The sequence below is a fragment of the Pan troglodytes genome, chromosome 12 (genome assembly GCF_028858775.2).
Source record: "Pan troglodytes isolate AG18354 chromosome 12, NHGRI_mPanTro3-v2.0_pri, whole genome shotgun sequence".
Lineage (NCBI taxonomy): Eukaryota > Metazoa > Chordata > Mammalia > Primates > Hominidae > Pan > Pan troglodytes.
Genome location: NC_072410.2, coordinates 100,012,681 through 100,035,339, shown reverse-complemented (window position 1 = coordinate 100,035,339; position 22,659 = coordinate 100,012,681).

The window sequence follows — 22,659 nt, the reverse complement described above, 5'->3', positions numbered from 1 at the left end:
CATAAGTTTGGTACAATCTGTGTGTGTCTATGTGTGTGTGAATAATCACTGGAAAATAATAGCGTCCAGAAATGAAGTGACAGATATATGGTCAATAAATTTTTAACAAAGATGCTGATATGGCTTGGCTCTGTGTCCCCATTCAAATTTTGTCTTGAATTGTACTCCCATAATTCCTGCATGTTGTGGGAGAGACCTGGTGGGAGATAATTGAATCATGGGGGCAGTTTCCCCCATACTGTTCTTGTGGTAGTGAATAAGTCTCAGGAGATCAATGGTTTTATCAGGGGTTTCCACTTTTGAGTCTTCCTGATTCTCCCTCTGCCTGCTGCCATCCACCTAAGACAGCACTTGCCCTTACTTGCCTTCTGCCATGATTGTGAGGCTTCCCCAGCCACCTGGAACTGGAAGTCCAATTAAACCTCTTTCATTTGTAAAACGGCTAGTCTTGAGTATGTATTTATCAGCAGCGTGAAAACAGACTAATACAGATGCCAAGATAATTCAGGCTGGAAAAAGTAATCTTTTCAACAAATGACTCTGGTACAATTGAATATGTGAAAATGAAACTTGACTCTCATTTCACCTAATATGGAAAAATAACATGCAGAACAAAAAACTTTATAATCTTGGTGGGCAAAGATTCCTTAGACAGCACACTGTGATATGGTGAAATGTATTCTTGGGGTCTTCATCCTTTCCTATTTCCTAGCATACAATTCCTAAAATCCCTGGACTCTCTAAAGTGATTGATAAGTATGTTTTTGAATGCTAATGCATTAAGTGATGGCTGGCTGCCCCTAGGTAGCTTCAAGATGGGGGCTGGTTGCTGGAAAGACAAAGGCAGAATTAGAAGGCTACAAGGAGGAGAGAGGGGCTGAAGGTTAAGCTCATCATCAATGGCCAGTGATTTAATCAATACTACCTACTTCATAGAGCTTCCATGAAAACACAAAAGCACTGGGTTCTAGGAGCTTCTGGATAACGGAACACATGGAAGTCCCTGGAAGGTGGTGCCCTCAGAGAGGACATGTAAGCTCAATGTCCCTTCCTGCACGCTGCGCCCTACACATCACTTCCTTTGTAATGTCCTTTGTAATGCCTTTTGTAATAAGCCAGTAAACATAAGTAAGTGTTTCCCTGAGCTCTGTGAGCCTCTCCTCAAATTAATTGCACCGAAGGAAGAGGTTGTTGGAACCCTATCTACAGCCTGACCGTCAGAGGCACAGGTAAAACAATCTGGGGCTTGAGATTGGCCTCAGAAGTTGGGGGCAGTCTTGTGGGACTTAACCCTCAACTTGTGTGATCTGACGCTATCTCCAGTAGACAGTGGCAGAACCAAATTGAATTAGAGGACCCACAGGTGGTATTCGCTGAAAAATCTTCTGCAGAATTGGTTGATTGAATGTTGGTGGAGAAAAGTTCCCACCCACTTCTTGGTGACCAGAGGTTATAGAAGTCTTCTGTTGATTGTTGTGGTATAATAATTTGTATTTATTCCACACACACAAAAATCACAAACTATAAAAAATTATAAATTGAACTTCATAAAAATTAAAAACTTTTGCTCCTCAAAAAACATTTTTCAAGAAAATAAAAAGACAAGTCATTTTCAAAACATATACCTCATATAGGATTGTATACATAATATATAAAGAATTCTTCAATAATAATAATTCATTTGTATATATGGGCAAAAGATTTGGACACTTTGCCAAAGAAAACATATGAATGATAAACAAACACATGAAAAGATTCTGAATGTCATTAGTCATCAGGGAAACATAAGTTAAAACTGCAATGAGGTATCACAACATACCCACTAAGATAGCTAAAATTAGAAAGACTAACAACAGCAGGTGTGAGGGAAGATGTAGAGAAACTACAACTTTCATACATTGCTGATAGGAATGCAAGTTATACAATTTTTTGGAAAACAACTTAGCAGTTCTCAGCTGTTTAAACATATTCTCAGCATATAACTCAGCAGGTTTATTCTTAGGTATTTAAACATATAAGTAAATACATATGACCACACAAAGGCATCTACTAGAATGTTTGCAGCAATGTATTTCTTAATAACTGATAATTGGAAACAACCTATATATCCACCTACTGGTGAATGAAGATATTATATTACATCCATGCCATTGAATACTTACTCAGAAATAAAAAGGAACAAGCTATACATGTGACAACTTGGATGAATCACAACACATTAAGTAAATGACACCAGATACAAAAGACTACTTACTGTTGGTTTCAATGTTTATGAAATTCTAGAAAAGCTGAAAGTATAGGGACAAGAAATACTGTATTTATCTGGGGTCCTGTGGGTGCTTTTGAGGGGGGCAAGACCAAAAGGAATAATTTGAGGATGATAAAAATATTCTATATCCTGATTATGGTAGTGGTTAATGATGATAGATAGTTGCAAAAACTGATTGAATTGTATACTTTGATATGAATAAATTTATTATATGTAAGTTGTATCTTAACTTTAAAATAGAAAGGAAGTAGGTATGGATTGATACTGTAGGGCCCAATTCTAGTCTTAAAATCTGGACAGGTAAGCTTGAACTTAGTAGGATGAACAATATCAATAAAATATTAGTATATTTTTGTGTCATAAATAAATAATAATCCTGAAGTTTACAAGGAACTTAGATTGTTTACTGCACCACTGTTTTCTTCTTTTCCTAGTTTTGAAGAGTCCTAGGAAATTCTTTAGTAAAAGAAAATATAAAAATATATTCAGTCTGCTCGTTTAGCAAAGCTCAGTTTGGTAATGCAAGGGGATGAAGCAGGTGGAGGTAATTTCCCAAAGCTAGTAATGAGTTAATGGATTCCCTTAAAGATTATGTAAATTGGCTAAATTTTACATCTGACATTCAAATCAAACAAGAGCAGAAGGAAAATGCACCTGCAAATATAATAAATATCCTTTTACCTAGTAGTCTGAAACAAAAATTAAAATTGTTTCTGAAATAAAAACAAAAATTAAATGGAAAACTTCAGCCTCGTATATTACCCTTAAGAGAGTGTACCTGCTATAATATAATGGGGCATCTGATCATGCCAGATCAGATGCAAGCACAATTTGCAGGTGTACAGCTTCTCTCTTGAAAGAAGTTGTTAAACCATGAAGGGCATGTCAGAATCACTATCATGTTTTCAGAACACTAAGGAGTTCACCAGAGAGAAAGCAGCACATGCATATCAAATCAATTCAGCCTAGTGCACAATTTCATTAAATATTCAGCATTATGAGGAACTCCTTGTTTTACATATAGGATTTGACTCCCTTGGGGACTGAAGTGGTGTGAAATCCTTGTTATACAGCACCATTGGGATTGGAGGGCTTTGGATAATTCTTGTTGACACAGAAGTACTGTGCAAATGACACATGGATCAGCAACTGTCAAGAAATTAGATTACATTAAACAGTGAATCTTGATGAGAATCTTATACAAAATCCTAGTAAATGACCAGGAGAAATTATTTACTGCATATATAATAGATAAAGTTTTTAATATACTATGATATGAGTAAATGACAGAGATAATGAAATTCCAAGAAATGATGCATATGTAGTAAACAATATCCTACCTTACTGATAATCTAGTAAATGCAAATTAAAATAAAAATTAAATATTATTTGTTATCTATAAAATTAACCCAGAAGAAAAGTTGAGGCTTGAAGTGTCCATTGTTGCCAATGATGGGGAAAATGTTGGTGAAGGTAACAATAATTGTCATCATCTTTTTGGATGACATTTTGGAAGGATCTCCCCAAAAGTTAAAGAACATTTACTTGGACCCATCAATTCTTTTCTACTGATTAGCTCTACATAAATACATAGTCAGTATTTATGTAGTACTAATATATTTATTGTAGTAATGTTTGAAAAGGAAAATATTAGAAATCATTTCAATAGCCATTGGCAAACAAGTGGAAATTTAATTCATGCTCCACCCACTACAGAATGCTTTGCTGCTTTATAAAAACAACTTAATATATCTACATGTAGGGCTATTGAATGAGGCCAAACGTATAATTTGAAGTAGAAAGACCAAGGCATAATCCCATTTTCTAAATTTTATCTTTATATAATTCTGTCAAATATTTTACAATGATCATATTTTACTTGTATATTGCTTTAAATAAAAAGAAAAAAATTACCTAATATGATTTGACCAAAATATTATTTTCTTGCTTTTTGTCGTTTTTCTTTTTCCTTTGTATCTTAGTCCCTTTATTTTTTTTCTCTTGGTCTCTTCAACACTTATTGGATTATTTCTACAAACTAATTATCAATCCAGGTACCAAAGACATAAACATTATTGCCCACTATAATTAGTGCACAATTACAATAGATTATAATAACACCATAGTAGAAATATGTGCAAAGCCTGATGTGAGCACAGGAATACGAGTGCTTCAATTTGAGAAGAAGGGGGAAGGAATCAGAGAGGAGGCAACAAGGACATAAAAGGGAAGTAGAAATTTTCCAGATAGGTAATTAGACAAAGGTGATTCATGCAGAATGAACCAGAACTTAGTATAAAACAATCAAGGCTTCCTGATTCTATTTGAGAAAAGATAAAAAAGAAAGAAGTTAATTATCTATAAAATATTCAGTTGAATGCTACCCAAATTCTTTACACACAGTGCTAAGATATCTGACCCTACTGTTGGCAAGCATGTGAATCCTTTAAATTTTCTATTTTCCACTATAAAAATCCTAAGTGGCCAGAATGCTTTCTTTTCCCTCAGGGTAATGGAGATGCCTCCGGTTGTGTTTTTATCTACACATGTTTGTGAAAATTTTCACTACCCTTTCAAAATGTACAAGCCATCATGAAACCAGAGGTCAGCACAGCTTAATAGCAGGGCCGTCAAGTCTGGAGTGTCTCTAATTCATAATTCATGCCTGTCAGAGTGACTACATGATGTCAAAAAATATAGGAGAAGAATCCCATGAGGAATTCCTTACTCCTCCTATGTTCCAATGAGAAAAAGAGTCATTAAGCAATTTGTCCAACATTCATGGTCTGAACTGAACTATCCTTGTGGGTTCCTGCGCTGCTCTGGCTCCATCACAGCTTCTTTGATAATCAAAGTGATGTGTTTTCCTGCTTGTGAGGACAGGAACCATCTCCAAGATGTTTAATAGCGCAAAAGGGGAAAATAATTCTCTAATAAGTCAACAAAGTATCATAGCATCAAATGACCATGGGTCACTAACAAAGCCTACATTTACGTTAGAATAGTTTTAAAATCATTTTTCTGCTCAAATGTAGATGCTAGCTTTATATTAAACATGAGTTTATAAAAATTAGTTCTCTGAGCAAGTGCTATGGTTTCGATATGGTTTGTTCATCCCCACCAAGTTTCATGTGGAATTTTCATCTCCAGTGTGGCAGTGTTGAGGAGTGGGGCCTGTTGGGAGGTGTTTGGGCCATGGGCGCAGATCTCTCATTAGCAGATTAATGCCCTCCCTCAGAGATGAGTGCGTTCTCACTCCATTAGTTCCTGGGCAAGAGCTTGTTGTTAAAAAGGGCCTGCACCTCCCCGCTCTTGCTTGTTTGTCTCCCACTATGTGATCTCTGTACACATCAGCTCCCTTTCCCCTGCTGCCATGAGTGGAAGCAACCTGAGGCCTCCACCAGAAGCTGAGCAGATTGTTATACCATGCTTTTTCATATAGACTACAGAACTGTGAGACACAAATAAACATCTTTTTTTTTCTTTTTTCTTTTTTTTTTTTTTTTTTTTTTTTTGAGACGGAGTCTTGCCCTGTCGCCAGGCTGGAGTGCAGTGGCGCCATCTCAGCTCACTGCAACCTCTGCCTCCCAAGTTCAAGCGATTCTTCCGCCTCAGCATCCCGAGTAGCTGGGACCACAGGTGTGTGCCACCACACCCAGCTAATTTTTATATTTTTAGTAGAGATGGGATTTCACTATGTTGGCCAGGATGGTCTCGATCTCCTGACCTCGTGATCCATCTACCTCGGCCTCCCAAAGTGCTGGGATTACAGGCATGAGCCACAGCACCCAGCCAACATCTTGTCTTTATAAATTACCTAGCCTCAGGCATTCTTTTGTAGTAACCCAAAACAGGCTAAGACAGCCAGAAATAATATTATTAAGGAAAATAGAAGTTTCTTTTTACCCTGAAAAAAGAAAGAAATATTAATTAGCCCTGCTCTTCTCCATAACACTTTTAAGTTACCTCTCTTTCAGCATTTGCCATACTCAACTTTAAATTACACTTACTTTTGTACTCTATGTTTCTTGTCAATGAGATCTGTTTGATTATCTTTCTAACCTCATATTGCTTAGCATCACGCCTTACTCGATGTACAATAATTATTTATGGAGTGAATTAACGGAAGATTGCATATCAATGAATTAAACAAACTAGGCTTTTATACTAGATATGTGTACAGCAGGCTTTGAAGAGCTCAAACATGCTTGTTGACTTTTGAAGAGAATTATGTTTTTCTGTAATAAAATAAACACAGTATTCATCTGGAATATCAAACTAAGCCTACATCAAAAGGACATGAAAAAACCTGGGGCAGTACAAGAACACATACTCACAATCATCTCAAGAAAAGAGAAAAGGATGAGAAAATGTCTGATATCCAGGGGGAGAAAATGAGGAATTATTTTGAGCAAATATTTTAACACATGTTAAGCATTTATTTTGTGGTCTACAATACAAAAAATTAGGGCTCCATATATTTTAGGAAAATGATAGTCTCACCTTTCAATTTTTGTAGAATTCACTACATTTTCAAGATCTCTGGTGTAATGTGTGAAAAGCTAACGTAGAAGGACCAAGAGACAGTAACTATTTATGGGTCAAGCTTTACCTTGCTAAATATGGGGACTGGCCGAAAATCTGCAAGCAGCCACTCTAGAAAAAGGCTTAAGAAATAGAACTCTTAATCTATTTGTACTTCTCCCTTGCCAGATGGGGTCCCTGCCTGGACAGTGAAAATGGGGGGTGGACCAGCAGTGGGGCTGGCATTTTGAATGATGTGCCTCTAGGTCACTAGATCACAATCTGCTCAAAGTTGTGTTGCCAGGAAGATGACACTGCCATTTGACATCCCAATAATTTCCTTGGTAACATATGCAATCAGTTCACAACCCAGCCCCAGCACAGTTGGCCAGAGTTGGGGAAATGGGTGGGGACTTGTTGGCACTCCCAAGAAGACAGGTGGAGAAGCTGAGGATTAAGCTGTTTGCTCAGCCAGCAAAGAGAGAGATGTGTCAGAAGCTTCTTCAGCCCTTTTCACACTGCGTTAAATATATTTCCTATTAAAAAGCCCTAGCCTGACTATATAATAATGATAACTCCAACTGCATAATAATGAGTTAATTATTTTTTGTCTGTCTCTATCCAACCAGATAGGAAACTCCTTGAAGGTAGAATATTGATTTATTTTTATCTTTCTCCAAGGAAGACTTCTGTGTTTAGATACTGTTTGAATAACAGAATGTGCATAAATGTTCTTTACAAACTATAACATGCTGTTCAAATGCTTTTGCTTATTTAGAAAGGAATTAAAGCAAAAAGAAACAAAAGCAAGTTTTAAATTAAAAAATAAACACAGAATTTCAGGATATCAGTGTCACACCCTAGAAGCAAAGTTTTACTTACACTCCATAATAATTCTTAACATCGTCATTTCTCTAAAGGCCCTCTTTTATCTTCTTTTTTTTAATAAAAATTGAGTGTGCATTAGTGCACTTGAGTCCTCTTTGAATGCATCTAGAATACAAGTGCAGTCATCAGGTAATCATGAAATATGAAATGGAAAAAAGCTAATGGTGCATTGTTATTACCATGGATGAATCCCAAGATGTGGAGCAGTTCACAGCACAATGCATAAGCATAGGATTTAAAGGATCACACCTGGCTTTATGGAGCTGCAAGTCCATTAGTGTAATTCAAGTCTTCAAAAAGCAGAAATGTAGAATGGGGCCAGTGTACCCAGGCAAGGTGAAGCATGGAAGCAGCATTGTACTTTTGCTTCTATTAGAAAGCATGGGCAAAGCTGGGGCCCATCAGGACATATCCAGGATTTAGTGACCTCGTAAATGGTCCAGGAAAACACCTGGCAAACAAAGAATATACTGGACATGCTCTGAATGCCCACCTGAGTCAGCTGAGTAAGCAATGGGGAGCTGCCCACAGGTCTTGAGAGATGGGAAAAGAATTGAAACTGTAGTGGTAACTTCACAAGCAGCAAATGGAAGGATTCAACAGGCAAGGCTCTTGGCAACCTATCTGAACTACTGGTTAAAAAGTAAGGGAGGGGGGCATAGTAGCAGATGCCTGTAATCCCAGCTGCTCAGGAGGCTGAGGTGGGAGAATTGCTTGAACCCAGGAGGTGGAGGTTGCAGTGAGCCGAGATCGTGCCATTGCACTCCACCCTGGTTGACCAGAGCAAAACTCCATCAAAAAAGAAAAAAAAAAAAAGAAGACAGACAGAGGGAAAGGAAGGGAAGGGAAGGGAAGGGAAGGGAAGGGAAGGGAAGGGAAGGGAAGGGAAGGGAAGGGAGGGGAGGGGAAGGGAAGGGAAGGGAAGGGAAGGGAGGGGAGGGGAAGGGAAGGGAAGGGAAAGAAAGGAAAGGAAAGGAAAATAAAAGAAAAAGTAAGTGTTGAAGCAGAGAAGAGGAAAGTTTGGAAAGAGCAAAGAATGGGGAAGAACCATGAGGAAAATTTAAGCAGATACAGGGATCCAATCAATATTCCTCAGGGTTGGACTTTATGGGCATGAGTTTGAAATCTAGGAAATCAAGAGTAAGCAGGCTTCTACATAGACCGAGGAAATGAAAGAGAGGGAAGCAACCTTCAATTAAGAAAAAATGCAACTGGAAGGTTTGAGTCCAGGGGGCTAGCGGGGGATGCACTTGGAAGATACGGGAAATGGAGAAGAACAGGAGAGCTACAATCCAGGGATACTGTGAGCTAAGTCTTTGAGAGGTAAGTATGGCTGAAGTAGACAGCTTCAGAGGCTGAGAAAGAAAGCTTTAGGACTCAGAAAAGAGTAGAATTGGCTAGGTCTTCACTGAGGGCTTAGATATAAGCATGTGTAATAATTTAAAATCATTTTAACCATAGCTAACATTTACTGAATTTTGCCTACATGCTAGTCACTGCACTAAGTACTTTCCATGGATTGATCTTACTTAATTCTCAACACAGCCCTAACTACTCTTATTTTCATTTTATAGACGAAGAAATGAGGCAAAGTGTGGTTCAGTAACTTCCGCACAGCCACCTACCTCCTGAATCAGGATTCAGCCTAGGACGGTCTCATTTCCTTTTTCTTTATGACAGAGTGTAGCTTTTGACCTGAGACAGAAGAGTCGAGGGCATCTAGAACACATGAAACTTTCTTGCTAGATGTAAGAACTTGAGGAGCTGGAGAAGTTTAAAGCATTTGCAATCATTAATTTCAAGCTTTCCTAGGAGAATTGTTGTAACATACATCCAGATTCAACTGATTTTCTCACCGCCACTCTTTCCGCCTGATGTAAGCCATGATCATCTTTCTCCTGGGTTATTGCAATTGTCTCTCAGCTTCCTCCCTTACCCTCATATTGTCTATTCTTATCTCAGCAGCCACAGTGATTCCTTTAAAATGAAAGTCAGATTATGTTACTCTTTGTCTAAAAACCCATCCAGAGTCTTCATATCTCACTTGCAGTAAAAGCCCAAGCCCTTATCTATGAGTCTACGAGACCATATGTATTTAGCTTTCTACATGGCCTCATCTCCAGCCTTGCTCCTTCTTGCTCTCTGCCCTGCCACAGTCACACTCCTACCATTCCCAAACCCTTTGTACTTGCTGTTCTCTCTGCCAGGAACGCCCTTCCCCCAGATATCCACATGAATTCACACTCACTTCCTTCAAATTTCGGATCAATTATCAACTGGATCAGAAAAGGAAGTCAGAGCTTCCTTGATCACTAAAAATAAAATGGCACCCCCTCCTGGCACCCCCACCACCCTGTTACTACCTTGCTTTTCTCTGGAGTGCTCATCCCTGTCTGAGCTTCTAATTATTTATTGTCTGCCTCTACTCCATGAGCATGAGTTTCATCACGACTTTTTCTGCACCAATACATCTCCCATGCTGGTAACAGTGCCTCACGTGGGGTCGATAAATATTTGCTTAATGAATCAATGCAAAACAGGTTTTGCCTTAGTGTTAGCATATCTTTGATGGTTTATTATGAATAATGAAAAGTCTAGTAAATTGCTGTGAGAAAAGGAAGCAGGACCTCTGGTGGGAAAAGCAGAGAAGAGGAGTCTAAGTCAGGAAACTGAAGGACAGCAACAGATGGAGCAGGCCGATGAGCAAAAAAGGAGATGCTAAAATACTTGTATTCCATTATGAGAAGCCGGGAGTATAACTCTCAGGAACAATGAACAACACTCTCTGAAGTCTGTTCCTTCTGCTATTGACGTATGAAAGCCTAGGGACACACTTTCCAAGAAAATCCTTATAACCCATCACTGTCTAATCAATTGGAGCTCTTGAGTTGAGGAAGGTGATAGGAGCCTGAATGTCCCAGGATTAGAAGCCATCCAATTAGATTGCCAAGTACTCTGGAAGAGCCTGATGGCCACGGCACAGGCACTTATGTCGATGAAGCTCATTATTTCCAGGTGGGTGGGGGAATGCACTTCTTTAAATCACTGCCTTACTTCTGAGAATCTAGTCACTTATTTCAAATCTCTTTTAGTAAAGGACATCAACACACACTGCTTAAGACAAAGTTTTCACAAAGGTACATCTGACAACTTGGAGGTAATTTTCAGGTCAAATATAATATGGTTAAATATGTCTACTGTTGAAGTCCAATTTAAATCCATCAAAAACAGCATCTTTTTAAAAAATACCAGGTGTGCTTTTTATGGGTTTCCTTTTACTAGAAGGCCCTGCTATTTTAGGTGAATTTCATTTTAGAGGTGTTGATTGTTTGCAGATGCTCAGGAAGAGACAACAGAAAAGTTTTTAGACGTTCTTAAGACAGTTTTAAAAGTAAGAATAAAAGACTTAAAACAACATAAAGAGACAGAGTCTAATAAAGTCAAAGTCTGGAGTAGCTCAGTCTTTTTAAAACTGGATCATAGGCTGGGCGTGGTGGCTTATGCCTATAATACCAGCACTTTGGGAGGCGGGAGGATCATGAAATCAGGAGTTCGAGACCAGCCTGGGCAACAAGGTGAAACCCCATCTCTACTAAAAATACAAAAATTAACCAGGCACAGTGGCGTATGCCTGTAATCCCAGCTACTCGGGAGGCTGAGGCAGGAGAATCACTTGAGCCTGGGAGGCGGAGTTTGCAGTGAGCCGAAATTGCACCATTGCACACCAGCCTGTGTGACAGAGTGAGACTCTGTCCCCCACCCCCCCCCAAAAAAATGGATCATGGACTCAAAGTTTGAAAGCTTGTTGCTCAATGTCTTCTTTGGCAAATGATCTAATCTCTCTAAGTTTCCATTTCTCCATCTGTGAAAATGAGAAGTGGCTACCCACTTAAGAGAGCATTTGCAAGTAGTGAATGAGACAGAGTAGATAAAGCGCAAGGCCGCATCAGGACAACCACTCAGTGGGAGATGGTGCCCATTGCCTGTTCCTGCTGATACTGCACATCTTCTCCAGTCCTTGCTCTGCCTACTTCAGTTTCACCGAAACTATGGTAACAAGACCCAAGCAGCAAGCATTTAATAGCCAACTACCCATTGAAAGAATACTTCAGTTCTTTGCTCTCCAGTTTGGTTACTTACTCATATAAGACACTGGCTGCTACTATTTACAATAGCAAAGACTTGGAACCAACCCAAATGCCCATCCATGACAGACTGGATAAAGAAAGTGTGGCATATATACACCCTGGAATACTATGCAGCCATAAACAAGGATTAGTTCATGTCCTTTGCAGGCACATGGATGAAGCTGGAAACCATCATTCTCAGCAAATTAACACAGGAACAGAAAACCAAACACTGCATGTTCTCACTCATAAGTGGGAGTTGAACATGAGAACACATGGACACAGGGAGGGGAACATCATGCACCGGGTCCTGTAAGGGGGTGGGGGCTAGGGGAGGGAGAGCATTAGGACAAATGCCTAATGCATGCGGAGCTTAAAACCTAAATGATGGGTTGATAGGTGCAGCAAACCACCATGGCACACATGTACCTATATAACAAACCTGCACGTTCTGCACATGTATCCTAGAACTTAAAGTAAAATAAAAAATAAAAAAGGCCTGGTGTGGTGGCTCAGCAGATCATGAGGTCAGGAGATCGAGACCATCCTAGCCAACATGATGAAACCCCACTTCTACTAAAAATACAAAAATTAGCTGGGTGTGGTGGCACGTGCCTGTAGTTCCAGCTACTCAGGAGGCTGAGGAAGGAGAATCGCTTGAACCTGAGAGGCGGAGGTTGCAGTGAGCTGAGATCATGCCACAGCACTCCAGCCTGGTGACAGAGTGAGACTTCTTCTCAAAAATAAATAAATAAATAAATAAATAAATAAACAAATAAAATTTTTAAAAAGGAAGACACTGGCTGCTTTAAGAATTGAGTGAACCCTTTTGATGCTACAAAGAACTTGCTTCACAGTTTTGTGTTTCCAAGTATGCCTTGGTGATCCCAAAGATACGGGTATTTCTCTACAAAGCTGCCCCATCCATAATTCCTCTACAGAAGTAAACAGCTGCAGACAACCTTGGCAACAATTCTGTTTTTCATTTTTCATTTGTTTCTGGTATCCATTACATCCTCTGAACATACACTATCTTTTTCAGTTTAAATAAAACAGGTGGTAAAACTATAGCTACATGTAGCTTGAAAGAAAAAAAAATGAATCTGAAACCATTTAAACATTTTTAATTTTATAAAACTTAACACATTTATGATATGTAATTTAACTTAGGCAAAATGGGCCACTAGATTCTCATATTTTGAATAATCTTTCTCCTTTATTAAAAACATTAATAGGCCAGGCACGGTGGCTCACACCTGTAATCCCAGCACTTTGGGAGGCCAAGGTGGGTGGATCACAAGGTCAGGAGTTCGAGACCAGCCTGGCCAATATGGTGAAACCCCATCTCTACTAAAAATACAACAATTAGCTGGGCGTGGTGGTGGGCACCTGTAGTCCCAGCTACTCGGGAGGCTGAGGCAGGAGAATTGCTTGAACCCAGGAGGTGGAGGTTGCAGTGAGCTGAGATCACACCACTGCACTCCAGCCTTGGAAATAGAGCAAGACTCTGTCTCAAAAAGAAAGGAAAAAAAGAAAATTAATAAAGTGAGAGAATGAAGGCTAAATCTTTCTTTTTCTTCCAAAATTGCCACTGTGCTGCAATTGAAATTTGTTTGAAAATAAAATTAATCAATCCAAGCTTTATTAAGGACAAGTCAGACTTCTCACAAGACAGATGATTGCATGCAGGTGGAGGGTGGATGACACAAGCCTGACCCAGGGAGGACTGGTCTTTAGAAACCCTGACTGCAGAGGTCAGAGGCTCAGAAAATGGAACACTTGGCTCTCTGATACCCTCCCTAGCGCTTTGTCATCTCAGCGTCTTTCATTTTCTTGGCAAATGTTGGTAGCATATCACAAAGTCTTTTTAACACTTCTTCATTCCTTAGTATTTCAGTTTCAAGATCATTAATAAAACAGCAGCTTGAGAAGGCAGCACTCCAGGCAATCCACTCTGATAGCAGGTAGGGTGGCTGCATGCTTTTCACAGCCATTAGCATAGTTCAAGTTGAATTTCATAAATAGGGTATAAACTTAAAGAAAGATAAGTAGAAATAAGCACTGTTTTCTTTTCCCCTATTAGATGTTAAAGAAAAAAATTAATTTATAAAGTTTTCAGTTACTTATATTTTCATTAAAGTTTGCTTTCTTGTTATAAAAGCAATTATACTCATATTAGAAACATTGAGAAAATATGGAAAATTATAGACGAAATTAGAACATTTCTTAATTCCCTAAGTACCTTTTCTTCATATTTTTAATATGCATAATTTTTACATTTTTTAGCTTTATGCCTCATATATGGTATAATTTTGCATCCTGTTTTTCTCACTTAATGTTACTGTATTTCTCCCTTTATTTTTTGCTCGACCTGACCTATCTGGTATGTGATATTTCTGTAACTCAGAGAGGCTCTCAATTGATTGAATTAATTATTGAATTTCCTCTCAAAACAGGGAGCTCACTCACAATTAGAGTTTGTTTTTTTATTCATCCTTAAGTTTTTCTGAGCTCACATGAACACTCTCCTGCGAATTGCCTTCAAAAACAGCCCTAGATGGAGATACCTGATGTCATCAGAACTCATGTTACATCTGAGATGCCAGCCCCAGATGATAGGTGTGAGTCAACTGTTTCAGCCTCTGCTAAAATTGAAGTATGTTTGGAAGTTAAATCAATCAATCCAACTTTGTCAAAGGTAAACCATGCCTCCCTGGAAATGAAGCTAAATGCTCAATGGCTTTTCAGCTATTCTTGTGCCATTCGTGGTTACAAATGTTTGGTTTCTATTCAAGCCAATGGAAATGCTTCCCAAACACCATTATTATCTTCCTCATTCTGGAACCCATTGCTTAATAACATATGGAAAATTCCAAAGTCTTCTAGCTATAGTAATATTTGAGATAACAGATATATCATTCTATTAGATACTGATATTTAATCTATTCAGTACTATATTAGTGCTTTAGATATTAATATCATTCTACTTGGTTTCTGAGACACCTTCTTACTTGCTGCTCTTCTTCCTCACAAATACTCCTTCTGAGTCTCCTTTAGTGGTTCCTCCTCATATTCCCAGCCTCTACATTTGGAGTTCCTTAGGGCTCAGACATTAAACCTCTCTTTTATCTACCCACTCTTCTTGGTGAACCCATTTAACTTCTTGACGCTAAGAACCTCCAATAGGGTGACAGTTCCATGTGTCTCCAGTCCTGAACTGCAGGCTACAATATCTAGCTGCTGAACTGCAAATCCAACATCATCATCTGAATGTCTAACTGGCCTTTTAAATTCACCTGCTCCAACTGCTGTTGAACCCCTGCTGCCCACATAGCTTGCTCTCTTGCTCTCACTCCCTTCAGGTAAGTATTCTAAACATGGACTTACTAGAAAGATCTTCCCTCTAAGGAGTAAATCTCTTTCTAACCTCTATACCCCTCTGCCCCTTACCCTGCTTTGTTGTTCTGCATAGCACTTTTTATTATTTGACACATTCTATATCACTTGTTTACTTAATATTTCTCTCATTTTCTTCCTAGACTATAAACTCTTCAGGGTAAGAGATATTCTCAGTTTTGTTCACTGCTATATCTTAGCACCTAGAACAATGTCAAGCCCCTAGTAGGCACTCAATAAATACTTTGAATAGATAAACAGATGAACGAATGAATGAACATGATATAGTTCAATAACATATTTACACAGAAATTCCAATTCTGCCCCAGTGAAACTAGTGTGACTGAGTTTTGTTTTCTTTTTGTCACCTTCAGAGAAATCTGTTCTTCATGAAACTGTTCAAGGTCAAGCAAAGGTGAAATATTTGTAGGAACTATTTTGCAAACCTGGATTTGTATTTTCTAAATAGGTTTCTGTTCAAGTTCTTTTCAAAACTAGACTTATCCCCATGGTTTAAGAACAAATATGTATCAGTGAAAGGTCTCAAAGAGACACCTTTGAGAAATATATAAGATTATTTGTTTCTTTAGGATGGTGGCAAATATAAAAACAATCCTTTTCAAATAGTCCTACTAATGACTCAGTTCATGAAATTACATCATTCTCTAGTTTGCCCAAAATCTAAATTCTAATATTGTCAGTTTTTAAATGCCCTTAAGCAGGATAAAAGTCCCTGAAAGAAGAGAAAGAATAATAACAAACAATTTTATTAAGCACTTACTATGTATGAGATACAATTGCAGATAATTTGTATGTTTTAATTCATGTAATCTTCACAATATATTACAGCATACTTTGCCATGAGCATGGAAGTTTTTTGTTTATATTAAAAACTCTGCTTGAGACTCCTTGGAGTCTCATTCATTTAGACTGTCTTCCAAACACACTGACATCTAAGAATTTTAGGGACAATTTCTAACATTCTAGTTGTCAAGAACATTTTGAACCATACTTAACAGCAGAATGCCTCTAGTCAACCATTAATTATTCCAAATGCACTAATTTTTAAACCAGCTGTGTGATCCCAAAGTGCAACATATGAACTCTGAAATTTCTGTGTCTTTTTTCAACAAACAGGGCATGCTCCAGGGAGAAGACATTTACTGTTCAGCGCGTTTAGATGAAAACTGACATTTCTTATGGGAGTGCTTTAGCCTGGGCTAGCATGGTGTGAAACGAGACCACGAATTCATAATTTAACAGTTCAGGTTTCTGCAGAGGTGGTGACATGAACATTGAATGTTCACACTCAAGATCATTTGCAGCTCCATAAAGAGATGTCTTAGATGGAAAATAGAATAGTTCAGAAGAAATAATGACTCAGGAATACAGTTTTGAAGTGGGGAGAGAAAAAATTAGTATTGAATTTAAAAAAAAAAAAAAGAGCTAGTAGCAACTTTAGCCAGTCTCATCCTTTAAAATAAACACCTCTTCAGCAGCCAGTATTTCAAGCACATAATAGCTTTAATTTTGTGCAGACTACATATTTACACTATAATAAAATGGAGAATGGCTGGGGGGGAGTATACTTACTGCTAGGGACATAATTATTAATCAATATGTCTGTCTAAAGCTGTCAGAATAAGTTACTTGAAGCCATGTAAAAATTCAAACTTGTCTGTGGTCATCCAAACTCTGTTCAAGACTATGTTTTACATTTGAAAGATGAATGAGTATAGCCAAATCCCAGTGTCTTAAAAAGAAATAAAAGGAGAAAAACCAACTCTTTAGATGTTCTCACAGAGAAGATACACAAACACATGTTCCTCAAACTCTCTCTGTCCATACTGTAGGGTAAGCAGCCTACCTCACAGCTCAAATATATTTTGGAGGTCTAGCCTGATTCGTCATCTAAAACCATGCCACCAGGAGGCAAATACAGAACACCATTTTCTTATAACCCAGTCCAAACTTTTCTCTTTATAAGACCCCCACCGAGGGAGGAGAATTTCTATTACAGCTGAACATACTGTGAAACTAATTTGGCTTTGCAGATTTACACATGACTCCATGGCCTGTAAATTGCCAACAAATCCCCTCTCCAGCCTCACATCTTTCCTGGGCTTTTAAGGAAAGCCCTCATGGTAGGGCAGAGGGGAGAAGCAAGGGACTTTCTCTATACATTTAGGTAGGAGGAAAGATTTGACCCCTAAATCTCCTTGAATCTCTCAGACTTGAAATCAAGTTCTCTTTAGTTCATCTTCACGGGAACTAGAATTTTTTTTGTCTTGCCCAGGAAGTTGACCCTTTTTACATATGAGATTTGGCAAATTCATTACTAATGTCTTTCAGATATACGTTTTCTCCATATCGCAGTCCTAATAAGAAGAGACAACCCCCAAAGGAAACTTAAAATATTTAATGACTTTGACTTTTAAACATAACCGAGATTCAATAATAATGGCAAATGATAATTCAATATACCAAAATACAAAACTAAAGCAACTATTTCTTTTATAAAGTTTAGCTTTAGTAAGCTCTCACAGATTTAGGACATTCGTTGTGAGAAGGGAAAAGGGATAGTGTAAAATCTGAGAGTATTTAAGTCATTCCATCATGTTTAAGTAGATACAACTAATAAACACAATAATTTTACCTAGTAAAACTTAACAGTCTTGTGCTTATTTAAAACTACGTGAAATGCTCAAGAATACATATATTACTCTACTCATAGCACATAAAAGGATAAAAAGTACACATTTGGAAGAACTGACCTGAATTGACCAAATATAAATTGGTCAATATAAATTGATGAAAAATGGCCATGAAATTATTTTTTAATCATCTTTTTAAAAAATTATTAGCTAAACTAAGAGGGAAGAGAGAGCAGGAATCAGGGCCAAAATCAAGTCATAAGAAAAATATGCGTAGGATCCCACTGATTGACACCTCTCTAGCTGACAAGATGTTACCACCATGAAAATGAAGTCTATGCTGTCTTTGCATCTCTATGCCTCTGGGGCAGGAGCAACCAACTGGCAAAGCCTACTTCATAAGATTGCACCTTTAACAAAGGGCATGAGGAGGGAGCCTGGGGCTCCCTTTAAATTCCATAATGAGGCCTTGCACAAAGACTCATAAAAGTGGAAAACCCCATAATAGGAAGGGGATTAAGATATTTAGGCAGATTGTATATGACAAACATTCCCTATGTAAAATCAGCTGAAGAGTTTAGTGTGAAATTTCAGATTATTTAAAAGAGAAGTTTCACTATGTTTAAGTAGAGACAAGTCATAAGAAGTGCCCTCTAGCAGAAATTTACCTGAACTTGCTTTAATGAGCATGGAAGATGCACTACTTACACAGAGATCATTCAGTCCAAGTCCTTGGACCTAATCTTGTTTCTAGTCAAAGTATACCTCCTTTTCGCCTCAATTGTGATATTTGATTTGCAAGGCTAATTATTTCAAGATTTGTACAAAGAACAACATAAGTGGAATGACATTATTTACTGTGGATTTTAGTGATTTACAATGTGGGTGGTGTGTGTGTGTTTGTGTGGCACAGAGAGAAAAAGAAGAGAGGATGAGAAAGGTATGGTTTTGGTTTGAGAAAAAATATATATGGTTAATAATTTCTTTATGATTAATACTAACAAGTCATACCTGTGTCAATGAATATAATTCTAAGGCAACTAACTAAATTTTTTTCCACTAGAACATTTTGAGAATTATTAACAATACTAGACACTTTATTCTCTAATTCCTTTCTGGTGACTGTAATTTTTGTATCTGGATTCAACCTCAAACACTTACTTGATTTGGGGAAAACATTCATGAAAATTCTTAAGCCAAGGCTCTACATGCAGTTGAAACTGTAACTATTTGGTGCCTATAACAGTGATTAGTGGGAGAGGAAATAATGAGAGTGGTTAAAACTGGTAGGTATTTAAATATTGAAAAGCAGCACATTAACCCTTCAGATATGGCACTTCTAGATCTGCCACATGAATCCAGGATGTCATGCCCTAAAGAACTTGACCCTTGGCCAGGCACAGTGGCTCACACCTGTAATCCCAGCACTTTGGGAGGCTGAGGTGGGCGGACCACTTGAGGTCAGGGGTTCAAGGCCAGCCTGGCCAACATGGTGAAAACCTGTCTGTATTAAAAATACAAAATTAGCTGGATATGGTGGCACAAGCCTGTTAATCCCAGTTACTCGGGTAGCTGAGGAACGAGAATCGCTTGAACCCGGGAGGAAGAGGTTGCAGTGAGCCGAGATTGCACTACAGCACTCCAACCTGGGCAACAGAGCAAGACTCTGTCTCGAAAAAAAAAAAAAAAAAAAAAAAAAAAAAAAAAAAAAAACCTGACCTTAAAGCACCCTGACCCTTCCTATACCATTGCTCTTGCTTAAATGTCTCCTTGTAACTAGAATCTGCTATCACCAATTATCAGTTACCAGGGACTATCCCACAATAGATACTTTTTCAGAATAAAATATGAGCAACATGCTTGCAGTTAAAACTTGACTCAAAATCTCTCCTCTTCCCATTTCCCCTTCTCTTTTACTCTCTCCACCATAATATTAATTAATTTTATTGTTCCCCTTAACAGGTCTAGGACCTAGTTCTCCAAACCATCTTCTCTCAGGTCCTTATCTAAAAGAAAATCAGGTGAACTTCACTTTAGCAGACGATATATCACCTAAGAGGCTGCGTTTTATCACAGAGGTATCTTCCTAAATAAGGTAATTTGAGACTTTTAAACTCCGGTCTGATAGGATTTAGCAAGTTGAAAAAGAACATTTCTTATCAATGTTCTTTTTGATTAAGAAACTTATATTCATTAAAATGTGCTACTGTTTATGCATTTTAAGATGTAGCCTCAATCTTGGAAACACAGAGACATATATATATATATATAAATATATGGAGAAATATATATATATATATGGAGAAACATACACATACGTGTACATATCGATTTATATATTTCTATAACAGCTAGATACACAGAGAAACTATGAAGGTCTAAGCCTCAAAATCAGACAGATCTCAGATATAGACAGTGTGGTCTCTGTAGTATAGATATTATCATATGAATGTAGCCCTCAAATATTCAGCATAATGCCTTGTGATCCAACATGTCTTTGACCCTCTAATTTGACACTACATGGTTCTTATACTGCTTACATTTCTTTACTTACCAAAGATCAAAGCTTACTGTTTTTATCCTGTTATATTCAATTGCAGTCAACAGTGATTTATTGAGCACCTATTATATGTCAATTTTTTTGGCAAATGACTGACGATAGAAATATTTAAAACAAAAAGAAAACAAGGTCTCTACCTCCAAGGGCCGGCTATTAGAGAGAGAGAGAATGAAATAACAAATGACAGTGTGTGTATCAATATTATAGCAAAATACACCAAAAGGCCCCATGGCACCTTAGAGGAGAGACTAACATTGCTTGGAGTGGGGTTCAGAACTTGACTACTGAGAAAGATCTGGGCAGCTGTGAAGAAAGGGTGCCTTTCTGAAGTGTTTACACTTCATCCTGCAGATTTTAGGCGGCAGAGTGGTGGGTCCAGACTTCCAGTTTAGAAATGTTATTCAGCAAACTGTGTGAAGGATGGATGAAGAGGGGGTAAGACAGAAAACGAGAAAAACAACTAGAAGCTGAGGAGACAGGACAGGCAAAAAGTAGTGGCCAGTGAGTATGGTGAGAGGAGAGAAGAGCTGAGAATGACTCTGAGCTTTCTGAGTTTGCTAAGAGGGGAAGTAAATAAAAAAGTGAAAAGGGAGATGGTTCATTTGGGGACATATCTTGTTTCTTCTCTGGCCTGTGGTGTACAAGTATGCAGTGCAATAAGATATGAGGGGCTATATCTAAATCAAAAGAAATAGGAGTGAAATGAAGATGGTCAGACATATAATAGGAATGTTGGTTTTAGTGGACAAGTAGGGTCCTATTTTTCCTCTGGTCCTAAGAATGATTACACGAAAGTGATTACATTTCTTGGGGCTGAATGATCTCTCTCAAAGTTTGTCTTTCCGAAAGATGTCAAACCAACAACTCTACCTGTTCAGCAACTAGGTCAAACATAGAGACAGCTTGGCTTTACATAGCTCTAGCCTAGGCTGAGATATAACAAATTTTCTTTCCATTTACTCTAAATAATAATTATTTATCTCCATTTCAATTCAATTTAACTCATCTGAAGTTTACTGAGTGTCTACTTAGGATCACTTTTTGGGATAAAGGCAAGACAAAGAAAAATACAAAAAGAATATGCGATGGTAATAACAAAATAAAACTTATTTTACACTGAGTGCTTTTATGATGGTACTGTATATAACATTGACTGAAGTCATAATCTCTGTCTTCAGTGAGTTTAGGGCTGAGAGAGTGAGAAATGGGAAGATAATTTCTATTCTTTATATTTAAAATATTTTAAATAAAAAATTAATGTCCCCCTAAACTAAAAAAAAGAGTAACTTTTAAATTTATAGCTCTCATGAAAAGCACAATAAACTCAAAAGCACGATCATAGATTGATGTGTATAGCTGGAATGTCAGTTACACATACAGCACTACTACACTGGTAAAGACTGTCAGGCCAACTAGACTTTGCCACAGGTGAGACTCAAAGCAGAAATTCAAGCAAAGATTCACACCTGGACAGCAATCAACAGGACTGACAAATCATTTGAAAGCAGCAAATTGTTCCTTCTTTTCTTGAGGGAAACTATTTTGTTCCTAAAATGTCCAGTAGATCCTGACATTAGGTAGCTTCATTGCCTTACCACAAAGACTCCAGAAGGCCCCTCTCCCTTCATATTTAATGCCATTTGTCTGTTGGAAAATTAGCAGTTGCGCTCCTAATTCCCTGGCTCATCACCATGCCTTGCATTTGGACTTAGGTCTCACCTGTCTGACCTCTAAGGGACTTCAACTATTCCCAGAACAATGCTGGACACCAACTGAGCTCAACTCTTGGAAGTTAATTGCATGACAACTTATATCAAGCATATTGCCCCTGTTTCACATAAGTAAATGAAGCCATCAAAGTTCCCACTGACTGGGCGGAAGATTTGGAGCTTCTGATTACTGTACTGTTATCTAATAACAAGCTCATGGCTTTATCATAGTTTCATCAGCCAATAAGCAATCCATCCAATACTCATGTAGTTAACTGTAGAAAGTTACTCCACCAAAAGAAACAGAATTGCTATCATCTAGGTGCTGATCAATCTGTATTTATTTTTTCACATAGAAGCAATCTCCTTACATAGTCTTAGCCAAACTGCTCAGAGTTTTAGTTGGCAAATACTAAGGAAGTGTGTCTAGAATCAATATGCCTGTAAAGGCACGAAATACAATTTAAGGAAGGTCAGTAGGCATAATGATTCTAAGGGGAAAATTCTTCCTTCAAAAGTGTAACAACGTTTA